At 42.7% G+C, this 15,247-nt stretch overlaps 1 long non-coding RNA gene across 2 annotated transcripts in view; it reads right to left on the minus strand.

Annotated features, from left to right (window-relative positions):
• Positions 1 to 15,247, minus strand: part of LOC144035348 (uncharacterized) — a 51,246-nt gene that overhangs the window by 14,678 nt on the left and 21,321 nt on the right. The gene's annotated exons all lie outside the window — the stretch shown is intronic.

A 15,247-nucleotide genomic window follows, 5' to 3' on the forward strand; every position in this document is an offset into this window, starting at 1 on the left:
TGCGTGTGTTTGTGTGTGTGACGTAACATAAGCCATGCCCTGATTTTGCACAGCTGGGCTTCTCAGTATTCCAGATTACAATAACGTCACCGCCTCGCCTCCGCCCCCTGCTCTTCTCTCCCAGTTGCAGCACACGCTCCACTGAACTCACATCCACAAACACACAAAGTCCAATGATGTCACTGAACTCGCACTCTGTCTTCATCTGCCCGGCGCATGGTGTTATCATGTTTGCCCTGGCGCATGTCGCTTCCACTCTGCATATTTACCCATTGTTTTTTTTTTATTCATTTTATAACATCCTGCTTCCCTTCCCTCCTTCTCGCTGACTCACAGAGCTGATACAAGGAGGCCCGGCGAAATTTAGTGCACAGCACTGCATGGCCAGATGTCAAGCTTTTATTTAGACCCAAATGCACTCTTATGAAAGCAACTTGAGTGTTTGGAAATAAACGGTTTGTTGGCTGGTCTGTGCGCCACGCAAGGGAATGAGATGACAGTGGACTGCAGTGGGGTTGGAGAGACATTTGGCATGTGTGTGTAGGAACCATATTTGTATTTTCATCTGTGCTTGCTTAATTTTGGTATGTTTGCATGTGTTTGGACTGTAATTTATGGCTTCCTTTCTTGAATACATCAGCTTATGCACACTCGGCAAATATGTGCCTGAATATGCTCGTTTTTGGCTCCATGGTTGCAAATTTTTGCATTCTTGTTGCTTGGTTAATACAATGATTCCCACTATATCATGAATGTGTAGTTAACAATTAAAGTTAAGATATTGTCTACGCTCTCAAACGCGATGGGTGTGCCCGCTATGAAACCACACCCATTTCAACCGGCAACCGGCAAGATCATATCACTACCACAACATGAAAAGCGGATATAACATTCTCTTGCATCTTTCTTTCGGGGCTTCCTGCAGGCGCTAGCCACCAGCTAGCTCATGAGCTAAAAAGCTTGGGCCGAAGGGCAGGATTTTAGCTGCATCCAAAAAAATCTGAAAACCTGGAAAACAGATGAATACTCTTTATCTGTCTTGTATGCAAACATGTCTAATGTACCTGGAAAAAAATCTCTGAAATCACTTTACAGCGTCTGTAATTTGTTTTAGTTGTTTGAAGGATTGTAATGACCATAACGTCAAAGCTATGATCCATTAGCCTGACAATAGTGCTTCCCCCTTATACGTTAGCATTAAAGTAGGGAACTAAGGAAAATATTGTCATAACTTTTTTGATGGAACATTGACTTAAAACTAGTTGAATGGTACCTTTGCCATGGCCTGAGGGGGTCTGTATCATTTTTACTGGAACTAAGCACCTTTGAGGAGGATGGTAGGAACATTGCCACACATAAAACTACAAATGTACTGACTGCTTTATGGCAGTTAGGTTCGATTGGACATTTTTGTATTTAAATATGCAAATTTAAATAAATTCAAATTTTAAAGAGTGAGAACAAAGAGCTGTGTTTTAATAAGTTTAAATGTGTTTAAGAGGGGTAAAACTATTTTGAAAATGTTGTCTTTTTATGATCTTTCCATGTTGCATACTTTCAACTAACACAGATGTGTCTGGAACATAACCCCCTGATAAACAGGGGGTACACGGTATTACGTTTCACACACTTGCCCGTAAATACAGAGCCAGCAACCGATATGTTGCCATGTTGACATCACTACCTGTCCCTGTGCCACAGCTCGTCACGCAAAGATGCCGGAGTCGGGGGGCCCATGCACGTGTTAGTTTGTTGCCACTGGCTTGTATCGCTGTCGGGGTGCGGGTGACGAGCCTCCAAAGCATCTAAACTGGGCTGCCGGCAACATGTGCCATTGACGTCAGCGATACACCAATACACAGAGTAACTACCTGGATCAAAGCTCTACTGAGGTAAGCAGAGATGAAAAAGAGCTCAGTTTTTAGGTCCCAGGCGGAGATGAAGCTCGTATGCCGTCTCCTCCTCCCCCTCCTCACCCTCCTTGTTCATGGTGTCATGAGTCAACAGGCAACAAGAGCACGAGAGGGGATATGACACTGCTGCTTAACTGGGTCAGCCGGGGACACACCGCGGCCGTCAACGCCGATTGAGGTTAACCTCTGGCCGCCTCCAAATCGGAGGGACTGAGGGATTAAAATAAAACTTGACTGGATCGAATTTTCCCACAGCAGGGGTGAAATATTTGCTTGCTGGAGATGTATTTTGTAAAATTTGGTAATAAAAGAAGAGTTGACATGATTGATCTGTGTTCATCCTAATAGAGTGCTTTTGTTGGGTCATTTTGTGAGTAGCCAGTGAGGATGGACAAAATTTTACATTAATTTAGAAATTGAGGATTTTGTACATTTTTAACATGGATATTTAGAAAGTCAGTATATCTCTGTTTAATCAGACAATGGCAAAATGGCAAATGTTCTGAGCTAAGCTTTTAGAACAAAACAAAATCAATTTAAGTCCAGCCTACTTCTTCCTGTTACTCCTGGAGAAGTAAATGCATGTTTTAGAGTTGCGTTGAATGTACCAAAATTATGGACGCGCTAATTCCGCCAACCTGGGAAATTCACTCCTTCACTTTTTCCTCTCGTCTGTGCTGTAAAAATATACGATTGAAACCACAACCTGTTATTTTTTTTGTCCAAAATGATCTTGTGCTATTTTGATTTCCAACTCATTGAGCCTGAATTAACTAAGCTTATCGATGCAAATGTTATTTCTTAACAAGACTCCCACACAGTCCAACTTGATGTGATGCCATTTTTAGTCCTAATCTCCAAACACGCCTCTCGTCTTGTCGTCGGTCTCCCAGCGTCCAGATAAAAGGTTTAATGGTGTCATTTGGCCTGCTAATGCCTGTTTATTGCTAGGAAGGAAACAATTTGCTAAGTGGAATATATGATGAGCGGAGGAGAAGTGAGATAAAGAAGGCCGACTGTACTAGATCTCGCCTGACTGGCCCCATTCCAGGAATTATTTACTCTATGGCAGTCAAACCATAAAGAGGCTGTGTATTGATTGGACAAGAGAAACCGGGAAATTCTCTGGCAGTCTTCATGGAAACGTAATGATGGAAGCAAAAGAGGGCGTGACTCTCGCTGGGTTTTTACTCACTTCCTGTTTGAGAGATCAACGGCGACAAATAAGATGGAAACGTACAATAAAATGGGTTTTGGGGATTAAAAAGACGGCAGCCGCTGGCGATTGGAAGCACACAACATCCACCCCCACTGCGCCTCGGAGGATGCAGCGATAACAAGGACACAGCAGGTGAGCCATTCTCGTCTCCTGTCCATTCTGGGAGGAACGAGGGAACCGGGGGATTTCACCGAGCACAGTTGAGACCTAAAATCAATTTTCACACGTGATTGAGGAAGGGAAGTGAATTCTATGCAAGGCACACACAAACGCACACACACTCACGCACACACACACAAAAAGGCTGCTGGCTGGAGTTAGCAAATTGCTAATCCAGTAGGTGTGTGATGATATATCGATATAGCAATAAATCGTGATACTTTGTCTCCCGATAGATTATCAATACGCTCACGCAAATATTGCGATATTTGTAGTTAATATACAGCCACTATAACAGCTCCATTGTTCATGACTTATAGATCAATTACTTGGCAGGCCGCTAGGGGGAGCTCCTCATAAGAGTGGCAGGGAAATGTACGGAAGTTTTCAGGCGAAGAAGACTCATGAGCTTACTTTTACTTGTGTAAGACATTTATTATCTGTCCAGCAACTGACTTGACGTAACATTTTAAAACATATTTTATGGTTCAACTTTTTGAAGCACACAATTTCTGAGGAATATTAATATTGATTTAATTGGATTTAATATTTAAAGCTACTGAACGTAGAATATTCCATTTCGAATCACTACTGCCAACTGCTGATGAAAAATGAAATTGCACATACCGTTCTTCACATACACACCACGCACATTACGTCACATCCGCAGACAGGGCGCGGGAAATTCTAACCCGAATCCAGTCTGAAAACTATTGCCCATAGGCTTGCAGGAGTGCACATTATGAACAGCTAAGGTGTTTAATCTACTAATTAGAAGGGATTTCAGTCATATTTGGTCAAATAAAAAGCTTATTGTAAAGTTATTTTTGGGGAAAAAGTTCCATGTTGGAGCTTTAAGTAATTTTATTTATTTACTTTTGCAATGTTACACACAAAAGTTGTCACATTTTATAAAATGAAACAACTCACTACGTAACTGACTGACATGTTGCATGACAATAGTGTTTAAGAAAGACATACATTTGTTCACAGAAAGTGGTCTCTGTTAAGAAGACATTTGTATTTATTAAAAAAAAAAATACACTTAAGTACTCATGGTAAAAAATACACCAGTTTTAATATTTTGTTTCAGTGATGGTACAAAAAGAAACAAAAATAATATATATATATATATATATATACAAAATCATTCTCACAATTGTTTCCTTCCTTTGGCGTTTATTGCTTATCCGCCTTCCAAGTCATTTAGAGGAATTTTAGTAGCGATGCGCTTTCGAAAGGTATGTTAGACACACACGTGCACTTCTTGTCTTTTCAGGTCAGCTCTGTAGAGAACACTTTACCGTAATGAGCTGCTCCACTTTCTCGACAGATGGAAAAACGCACTCCGCCACACCGCGCTCCTTGGTGCGGCCATCTTAGCCGTTGCCGCCGCATCACAAGCCGTCAACCGATCGGGGCAAGGCCGGCCAGAAAGGGTGGGGGCGCAGTGGAAAAAAACACGCCTTCATCAATATTGCAGCGGCAAAGCTGGTGAAAGGCAACACCGAGCGGCCAACATATTCCATCATGTCATTGGGACAGCAGATCGAATGCCTCGGCCTGACATGCCAACATTGTTACCTGAACAAACCGTGATGCAAAGGTGCCTTCATTATTCATGCGCGGCTTCTTTGAAGGAAAAGCCGAGCGAGCAACTGTTCCGGCGTACAATTATGAGCAACAAGTAGGTCAGACCGTGAACGTGAACGTGAACGCCGGCTTGTCAGAAAAGAGAGATTGTCGTCATTTTCCAAATGAAGCAAAAAAGAGGAAGGCAAAGAGGCTAACAAAACTTCTAGAACGGCGAGTGCAGGTGGTGGTATGCATGGTGAGCAGAGAGCTAAGACAGAATGGGGGCATGCCAATGAATGTTCATTTGTGAACATTTTATGAGTGGAAAGGCATCATTTTCTAACAGATTCCATTCAGTGCATCACAGCAACGACTGCAACTAATGAAGGAATCCATGTGAGCTCTAATTAGCTTCGCCCGTGCTAATTCCTCCACTCCAAACAATGGCAGTAATTTGAGCACAGTAGGCTTGCACACACACACACCTTTCATCCTCTCATCTTATTGGTCCGTGTTAGAATGTTGTCGCTGCTGCCGCATGTTTGTGTGTGTGTGTGTGTGTGTTTCTTTGCGTGGTCCGACCGAGGTCAGGGTCAGTGCGCTTTCAATCTGTGCTGTTTTCCAAGCCACTCCGAGGACTTTGACGCATCACTTTTTCTATCTATTATTCACAAGTGGCAAGACCTTCAAGTGTGTGTGTGTGTGTGCGTGTGTGTGTGTGTGTTTGTATGCCTCTGCAGCGCGGTTCATAATTCTCCTGCATGTTACTCGCTGATATCATGTGAACCCCTGTTGCATAATCACGCTGCGGTTGCACAACAACCCCTGAATTTGGGGATATTCGAACGGCCTGGTTTCATAAGCAGGCGGCTAAGCCTTTGCGGCGGGAACAATACATTTTTGGGGGCTCCTCTCTGTGAAGAGCAAAATGGCCGAATGTGTGTGTGTGTGTGTGTGTGTGTGTGTGTGTGTGTGTGTGTGTGTGTGTGTGTGTGTGTGTGTGCGTGTGTGTGTGCGTGTGTGTGTGTGTGTGTGTGTGTGTGTGTGTGTGCGTGCGTGTTGCTACCAGGCCCAAGGTGGGGTGACTGGCCTCGGTGCTATCAGTGCAGCGCAGCTTGTTTACCCTAATGAACACGACACGGCCAATTGCATACTGATGCCACAGCGGAAACAATGCCAGTGCACCTCATCGGGACACAGTCAACAATGCGACTGGACCTTTTGATTTCTTTGTGTCGGGGCTCATTTAAATAGGACTTTGGTTTTATTGTCTGTATTGACGCAGGCAGAAGACTTGTGCTAATACTGCAGGGGCGAGTGCAGCGAACGCTCAAATCCAGTAGCTAAAGCTTTAAATCTGTCCAAACATGTTTTTTTTTTTTTTTTACTTATTTTGGACCAATAGGAAAATAGTTAATATGAGAGAAGCGGGGGAAACAAACTCCCCTTCATCCAATAGTAGAGCTTCTTAGTTGTTTACTCAAATCTCTAAAATCCCTCTGTGAGCATTTATTCAGCCAATGTGTCTGCAACGATGCGGCAGTGCCATGGCGTGCCTGTGCCCATTACATCATGGTGAGTGGCAAGGAGGCAAGACCCCCCCCCCGCCTCACTTTATACATACACACACACACAGTCACACACGTGATCTCGCTGTCACAGCTCAGAAGCACCTCCACGCTGATCTGATGATAGATTTTGCGGTCAGACGAGTCCCATCCCCCACTAGCATCCCGTGACTTCCTCGCTATGTCATATTCCAAAGTTCAACATTGTGACATTTTTACATGTACACTGCCCACTCGGTACCAAAGCTGCTTTGAGCTCTTCGCGATGACATCACCCTGGTTGTCATCAGTGGGCATGGGCCAGACCATTAGGTGAGTAACAGGGGGGAGATTTCACGCAAATCACAATACTTTTAAACTCACTTTCTTTCCAATGAGACAGACTCAATCAACTTTTACAATTAACTACTACCGTCACTAAACTGATACATACCCTCATCAAAAATAAAGTTCAAAGACATTTCTTTGATTTCCCCTATTCAAAACCTCATCCAACCTAAAGTGGACCTTGTAAAAAGGCTAAAATTTGTTTTAAAAATTAGGATTTTTTTACTATGAAAAATATTTAAAATATATTTAAATAGGCAGCACGGTGGCTGACTGGTTAGCACGTCCGCCTCCCAGTGCAGAGGACGTGAGATTGAGTCCGGGCTTCGGCCTACCTGGGTGGAGTTTGCATGTTCTCCCCGTGCTTGTGTGGGCTTTCACCGGGTACTCCGGTTTCCTCCCACATTCCAAAGACATGTCAGGTTAATTGAACACTCCAAATTGTCCCTAGGTGTGATTGTGAGTGTGGTTGTTCGTCTCTGTGTGCCCTGCGATTGGCTGGCAACCAGTTCAGGGTGTACCCCGCCTCCTGCCCGAAGCCAGCTGGGATAGGCTCCAGCACCCCTGCGACCCTTGTGAGGAAAAGCGGCCAAGAAAATGGATGGATATATTTAAATAACATTATATTGAATTTTCACTCATATAAAGGAAACTCACCAAGAGATAGTGAGGTTGCACTTTCATAAAGAGAAAAAAATCTGACAGTGACTTTTGGTGAACTGCACTACTGTGCATGGCCTAGGGCGATAGAAAAGAAAAGTCATATAATTTCATTTCATTTAGAACATAATTGCTGCATAAACAGCATACCGTGTACGGTGTTACGTGTACATCTGATTTTGTCAATAAAAATGCATTTACTGAGAAATTAAGAAAAATATGTTTAATTTTTTATTTTATTTTTTCATGTTAACATTGAAGACTTAGTGCATAGTCCAAGCCCAAGCCATCTACGAAGTATACTTCATTAAACTTCTAGGAAGACTGTCTCTCTTTAGCGTCCATCTTACGGTTGAAGAGGAGTTGAAAGTACAAGGCTTTACACTATGATGAGACAATCCAGGTCACACCCTCATGACGGCAGAAGTTTCCGAACGTCACACCTGTGCGTACAGCGTGTCAGAGTGACATGGCGGACTGCCGTTTAGTGCTTAGCTGTTCGCTCATGTGTCCTCCTGAGAGAAACTGTGCTTTGCAAATAGCAAATTGTTAGCAGTAGCATAAATGTCGAAAATCAAACACTAAGGTAGCTAGCTAAAATATTTTTTCTATGATATTATTCTCATAATATTCAGAGTTTTTTCTTAAAAAATAACCCTACTGTATTCTTGTAATATCAAGTATTTAATCATAGTTATTAATTGCATCACAAGTTCCTGAAATGCTATGACGTTTTTCTAGTAAAATGCTATCACAATTGCAAATGTTTTCTCTAATAAATGGGATGTTTTCTAATGATTATCCACCAAATGGCAATATATTTCCCATTCAAAGCATGCAGCAACATTTCAGATGTTTCTGGCATTTTTATTTTTTCACTAGGAACACCAGTGTCCTTTACATACTCATTGGGAAAATATGAATTTTATTTTTTGGACTGTCCATCAGATGGCACTAATTTCTCCATTCAAAGCAATGCAGCAACATTTTACAATTTTTTCCTGTTTTTCTCACCATCCCATCCCATTTTTGACATCTTAAGGTTCAGGTTAAGGTTCAGATTATTTTGCTTTATTGATAGCCCCCTGTTGTTAAGATACGGTATCTGTGACATTTTCACCACTTTTTACCACCAGGATTAACTTCCATGACTGATTCCGCAAATGCCAGCCAGTTCGAGTCATGCCGCAGAAACATGCGTCATTGTGTAGGCCGGCTCTCAACGATAACTACTTAAAAGTACTTGACGATCGCACGCGTCGGCTACTTGGCCATTCAGTCCAAGAACGAAGCCCTGATGCGAAACAAGGTGTAAGTTTCACACAAACACTGGTTCGCCTACGCCAATGTTTTCTTGCCTTCTGCGCCAAACAAAACAAAATAATTTTGCATACATTACAAGGATAAAAGTATTGGACCGCCTACAGGAAGTGCTGTTTCTACTACTCCAGGAAGGCTTTTGAGAAGATCTGTGGGACTTTTAACCCCTCCCCCACATCTTCTTGAAGGACTTTCCAGCTCGCTGACACAATGTTACATTAATAGTGAAACAGTTTTTAGCATGGCTGGCATTAATCTAAGCATCTGGGAAGTACCCCCACCTTTCTGAGTGGGTGGAAGTCCCCCCTTAGCCAAACCAACCCCCACCCCCACTTCTTGAAGGACTTTCCAGCTCGCTGACACAATGTTACATTAATAGTGAAACAGTTCTTAACATGGCTGGCATTCCTCAAAGGACAAGATCGGGGAAGTACCCCCACCTTCCTGAGTGGATGGAAGTCCCCTCTTAGCCTCCCCCAGCAGCTCAACTTCAGCCCACCATTTGTTAAAAATACCCCCACGCTGGTCCTGATGACAAACGTCTCCAAGGTGATGAGGGATAACAGGTCGTCAGGGAGGTCAGAAGTGGGATATTCAGGGTGGTGGGGGGGCACAAGTGGCTGAATTTGGGTGGTTTGGGTAGGGGAAAGGAGAAGGGCAGCTGCACTGGGAGGAAAATCCCACTCATCTTTCTCCGACACTAAAATGAAATTGGAGCACATTAAAGGAACATTTATTTTAAATTGAATCTCATCTTTTATGACAGCTCCACTTCTCCTTTTTTTGCAAGGAGTGTGAAGGTGCAATGGAAATATCTAAAGTGAGATGTGAGAAAATGTGGGAGGAAGTGATTTTTATACATGAGAGGTTGATCAAAGGGGAAATCCTTAGGGTCCAAATGCCAGTCTTTTTATGTCTTCCAACTCAGTAACCCCCTCCTCCTCACGTCCCCCTGAAGTGAGAGTATTTTGAGGGTGCCGGTGACCCCTGGCTGATCCCAAGCACGTACTGGCGACTTTTGTCCCCTTTTGGATGTATCCGTGGGTTTTCACGTCTTTCATTTCATTCATTTGCCCTGACTGGTATGCAAAAGATAAGCAGCTCGCTCTGAAAGCAAGCTTGGACAAATGGGCTGTGTGTGCATATTTCAATAAATATGAGAGTGAATAAATGCCCACATGCTGGAGCGCACTCAAATGGGTCAGGAAATTAACAAGCAGCAATGCAGAAGAAACCATTGTGTGTGCGTGTTTAGTGGAGCTCTTCATATTCTAATTGGAAAGGGATGAATGAGGCCTGAGCGTGGTTCCACTCCACAGCGGAGTCACCAAAAGGCAATTTGCCGCTCTAATTTACGGCCTTCAATGACTCTCACCTCCCGCAAGGTTTGACTGCGGAGGCATGCGCAACAGGAAGTGGGATGCGCCATTGTGATTGGCAAAGCTAATGGCCGGCCCGGTCCAGCCTGGTTAATGGTGTGCAAGCAGAAAGGTTAACATCCGCACATCATTCCTCAAACTCCATTTGAATCTCTATACACCCACAAGCAGATTTCACCTAAGCGGTGGCGGGCCGCCGTGGGTGAGTGGGACCTCCAGGGAACCGCCTGGCAGTTGAGAAGAGACTGAGATGCAACTCAACACGATATAGTTACACAAAGATGGAAGGATGAACGTGCTACTTGTTAGGCCATCTGCTTGAGGGTCCAGAATAATAATTACACTATGACATTAACAATGTAAATTTACAAGAATAGAGTTTTATGGACTATAAAGGAGGGTTTTTTACAGTTGGATTTTAATTTTTTTAATATTAGCAATATTCATTGAAATCTATCTTTACTGTCATAATATTATTTTTACCCACAAAAAATAGCTAATTTTTTAAATAACATATTAATATATCAATAGACAATACTCAATTCTTTTAGTACTTTATTCTAATTTCTTTTTCTTAAAAATAATACATTTTTACTCTCGTAATATGAAGACTTTTCTTCACAAAATGTGACTTTATTTAGACCTTTCACGTGACTTCTTTCTAAAAAAAAAATATATATATCCTAAAAAAAGTGTAATCCTATTTAAAAGATAAAACATTTTATCTTTTAAATAGGATTACACTTTTTTTTTAACTTGAAAAATATTTCAAACTGTATTCCAAAAAGTCCTAATTTTGAGGATAATTTTGTTCTTACAGTAGTTGTGAAAGTTTTCTGCTTTTGTGTGTGTGCTGTGTAGGACTGCATTTTACTGATCCCAGTGGCTAAATCCCGGATACCGGAAGGAGCTGCAATAAAGTAATTATGATGACCAAATGTTTAATTCTTGACATTTTATTTCATTATGTTATTACTGTATGTTTTTAGAAAATACAATATTATAGAGCAGGGTTCACCAATTCCAGTTAAGATGTTTCTGCCTACCAACACCTGAAACTAAAGATCAGGACCGTTTTCAGACATGCTGATGAGCTGATTATATGATTCAGGTGTGAAACATCTAAAACCTTCAGGAGTCCGGGCCTTAAGGACCGGAATTGGTGAACCCTGTTATAAAATATTTTCCATGTTTAAAAAACACATTACAGACATTTTGGTTTGGTTTTCCAGTGAAGCTGGAATGGATAAATGGCATTTACATTTATTTCAATGGGGAAAGATGATTTGATCATTAAACTTGTATCTCAAAGCCCTACTCTATTACATGTTTAAGGGCGTTTATATTAGGGTTTATTTCGAGGTCTTATACACACATGCACACACGCGCGCACACACGCACACATACTGGTTCTTTTCTTCCTCCCTGGCGTCTCTTGTTCCTGCCGCCATCCAAACAAGACAGTGAGGGTTGCAATTACGGGAAGGAAAACGTTTATTTATAGCTGGCCCAGGATCAGCGGCAGAACAACTACCGGTAGCCGTGTGGCATTGAAGGGGGCCGAGAGTGAAGGGGTGGGGGGCGGTGTGGTGGCTAGCAAGAGGTGGGTGTGGTTATATTTAACTGCACTGTGATGTCAACATGTGGCATGCGACGTTTCCATGGTTTCCCCTCCGAGACTCGCTTATCAGTGCGGCACACAGGCGGACGGGGCGGGGACGGACGCTTCAACTGGAAGAAAATGCAAAGATGAACCCGCTGGTCTCGAACATCCCACTCTGAACTTCCCCTGCCTGACATCCAACCTCTGTTGTTCTTTTTTTCTTTTCTTTCTTTTTTTTGAGAGAGGTCAGTATTGTTCATTCGGTATTCTTAACAATTCAACATGTCATCATCATTGCTCTCTTTTGAGGTGTGGGGGGGGAGTATGTTTGTGCTCATAAATTCACCTGAAACCTATTAAAAATCCCATACCCTTCACCTAAACCGAATACTTCAGAATCCCGATGAGTCGTGAAGTTGTCAGGAGACCCGAGGAGTGATCAAAGAAAAGAGAGAAAAGTGAAATCCAGCACCGACCAGACACCACCTACTACACACAGGGTTACAAACCAGAATCTTTCACCAACCCCAGAAGCATATAAATTCCAACTAATTAGAGAGACCTCAAGAGACCAAAGGAAAGACTAAAGAAGGAAGGAAGGATAGATGAAGCAGAGTGAGATCCACAGACATCAGCCTCCACCGATTCAGCTACCAGAGGAAGAAGCAGATTGTGTTTGAATTTCGGTAGATGCTGGTGTGGTGGATCTAGCATTGGCATGAAAAACCTCCACCAAAGAGGGGAGCCGTCGACCCCGGCCAGGACAGGGCAAGCACGACCCCCCAGGGCCCCCCAGGCCTTGGAAGCGCCAGGGCACAACCCCCGGGCCCCGCGGGGGCCACCGGCCGGTGAGCAAACCCAGGAGCCCGGAGCGCCCCCCACCCCAACATGACTTGCGCCCTCAGCCCAACGCAGCAGAGCCCCCGCCGCCCCCAAACCTCCAGACACCCCCTCACACAACCTCTGTTTTTTTTTCTTCGCAATGTCCTGATTGGCCGCATTGTTATTAGCATTAGCTGATTACCTTAATAAGGCCTTTGAGGTGCAACGCTGGATTAAACACGGGGTGTCATTAGTCAATTAAATGAGGGTCCTCCTAATTGGCTGTCTCGGCCCTGGAGTGGGAGTTATTAATTTCATTGCCAAAATTGTGTGGACCCTGCAATGAGTCAATGGGCACGCTAAGAAAAATGTTGAATTTGATTGTTGATTTGTAACAGTAATGCGCTACATTGAACATTTCTTTCTAATTAAAATTAAAAATACCGTCCTCAACCTAACAAAATGGCATCATTTGATTACACTGAGGACAGCACAGTGAGGTTAGTCCCGAGATCAATGTTCCTAAAAAAAAACAATCCAAAAACATGTTAGCCCAAGTGTAGACTCTAAATTCCCCACAGGTATCAATTTGAGTGTAAATGTCTTTGTGTGCTCTGTGATTGGATGGCAACTAATCCAGCACAAAATCAGTTGAGTTGGCACAATCCAACCTTGACTGTCAGCTTAGTTATTGTTATTATTTGAAGGGTGGTATGGTATTAAAGGATAGCCACTAAAATAACAATTATAATGCGCTTCCCCAGTAAGACAGCACGCGTCAGCACTCACAGAAGCCGCCTCAGGCAGAATTGGTCCAGCGAACAGTTTAATAACCCCCCGCTGTGTCGCTCACACTCGGGTTTAATGGCCCCCCTCGGAAGTCGTCACAGATCCCGTCAGGCGTGCGACACGGATGGCGCCGTGACACATCCGCCAACACTCGCCGCGTTATCTTCGGGTCCAGCCGAATTGAGTCCAAACGGGCAGTAAAGCGAGAGTAGGCAGAGACGGGGAGGGGAATCTTCCTCACTCCTGCTCCTCAAATGGCATCCATTGGCCAAAGCTCCTTAAGCTAACTGCTTTCATTAGTAGGACACTACGGAGGATGAGCGGTGTTGATGCTGCAGCTGCAACACTTGAGGGGAGAGCGAGATGTCAAGTGGGCCATGTGCAGTATTTACTCCTGACTTGAGCATATACAGTATAAAGGACATTTAATGCACTTATATGGGGCCTTGACTTTGTATTCAAAAGCATCATCAAGAAATTGTAAGCTTCACTGAAATAAGCAATAAGTAAGCAATGTCCACTTTTCTGTCCCCTTTATAACAATTTTTCCCAAAAAGATACAAGCAAAAATAATGACAACAGTGGTTATGCTAATGCTAACAAAATAATTATTTTCCTGCACTGTGGAGGGATGACGGCCAAGAAGATTTAGCCTGACAATTCTGTACGCAAATCTACAGTTTCATATACTGTACGCATTGGATGTATCATAAGTCATCATTATACATCACTATCAATAATATTATACTTGGCACTTATCTGAATATTTTTCGAGTTCTGACTAGGAACGGCTAATATGAGTTGGCGGCTGGTGCACAAAAATAATGTTATCATTTTTTAAAGTGTAAAGATGTATTTTAACAACCTCTTGCCGCTTATTATTTACTTACTATTTGTATCAATACATACCATATCTACACAGGCAGTTTACTGAAACAGGACAGCATGCTTTTTCTAAATACATAAAAAATAATATTGACAAAGTTGAGGTTAGCATGTTGACTTGGCCCACGGCCCACTACTTTTAGTAGCTAAATTATTGCTACACTCCCGGATGGCAGCTATTACTAATCGATAGGATAGATAGATGCTAAGCACTCCTTATACAACATGCTGCTGCCATAAGTAGGTCTATAGGAAGCACATATTGTACTGCATACAATATGAGTGAGTGCTAACTCTAATGAGTTTCTAACTGGAGAAAAAGGTCAAAGAGTGATTCAGACCTATTACTTGATGTCAAAAGAGGGCACAAAAATGAAAACTGGGAAAATAAAGTCATTACAAAAAAAAAAACTGGGAAAAATAAAGTCATTCCTAAAATAGCACCCCCCTCTTTATTATGCATGCATGTGCAGCTTTTTACCTCCCCCGCAAGTCAAAGGGCGCACAACAAGGGCACGTTATTAGTGAGCACGTGAGTCCTGTGTGACGTTTGCACCGAAATAGATCACAAGTCTCCTCCGGTGGGCCTTTTGACTCATCAAAGTGAATCTTGTCTCTGTAAATGCTGATCCAGAAATACAACAGAGACACAATGAATGAGGTGAATGCGGGAAGAAAAAAAGGCTGCTTTGAGTGACAGCCCCCCCGTAGATTTTCTATTTCAGGACTGGATTGGATTCATGGGAAGCATTCAGTTGAGTTGAGGATGAGGAAGAATAACGATTACCAACAGCCACATCCTCAAGTAGGGGGTGCAAACTTGTGCAACCACATGCTCTCATGTTGTTGTTTTTTATTTAACCTCTTGAAAATATTTTTTTTTCCTTTAGCCATAGTGTACAGGTTATCAGTCACATTCAGTTCCGGAAAAAATTTGGAATGAATTATCTTGGTCTCTTTTTATTACAAAAAAATGGCATTTCACAATGGGTATGTAGACTTATTATACTTGCTGTACTTACTGTAAT

Source organism: Vanacampus margaritifer, chromosome 15, assembly GCF_051991255.1.
Source record: "Vanacampus margaritifer isolate UIUO_Vmar chromosome 15, RoL_Vmar_1.0, whole genome shotgun sequence".
Taxonomy (NCBI): Eukaryota; Metazoa; Chordata; class Actinopteri; order Syngnathiformes; family Syngnathidae; genus Vanacampus; species Vanacampus margaritifer.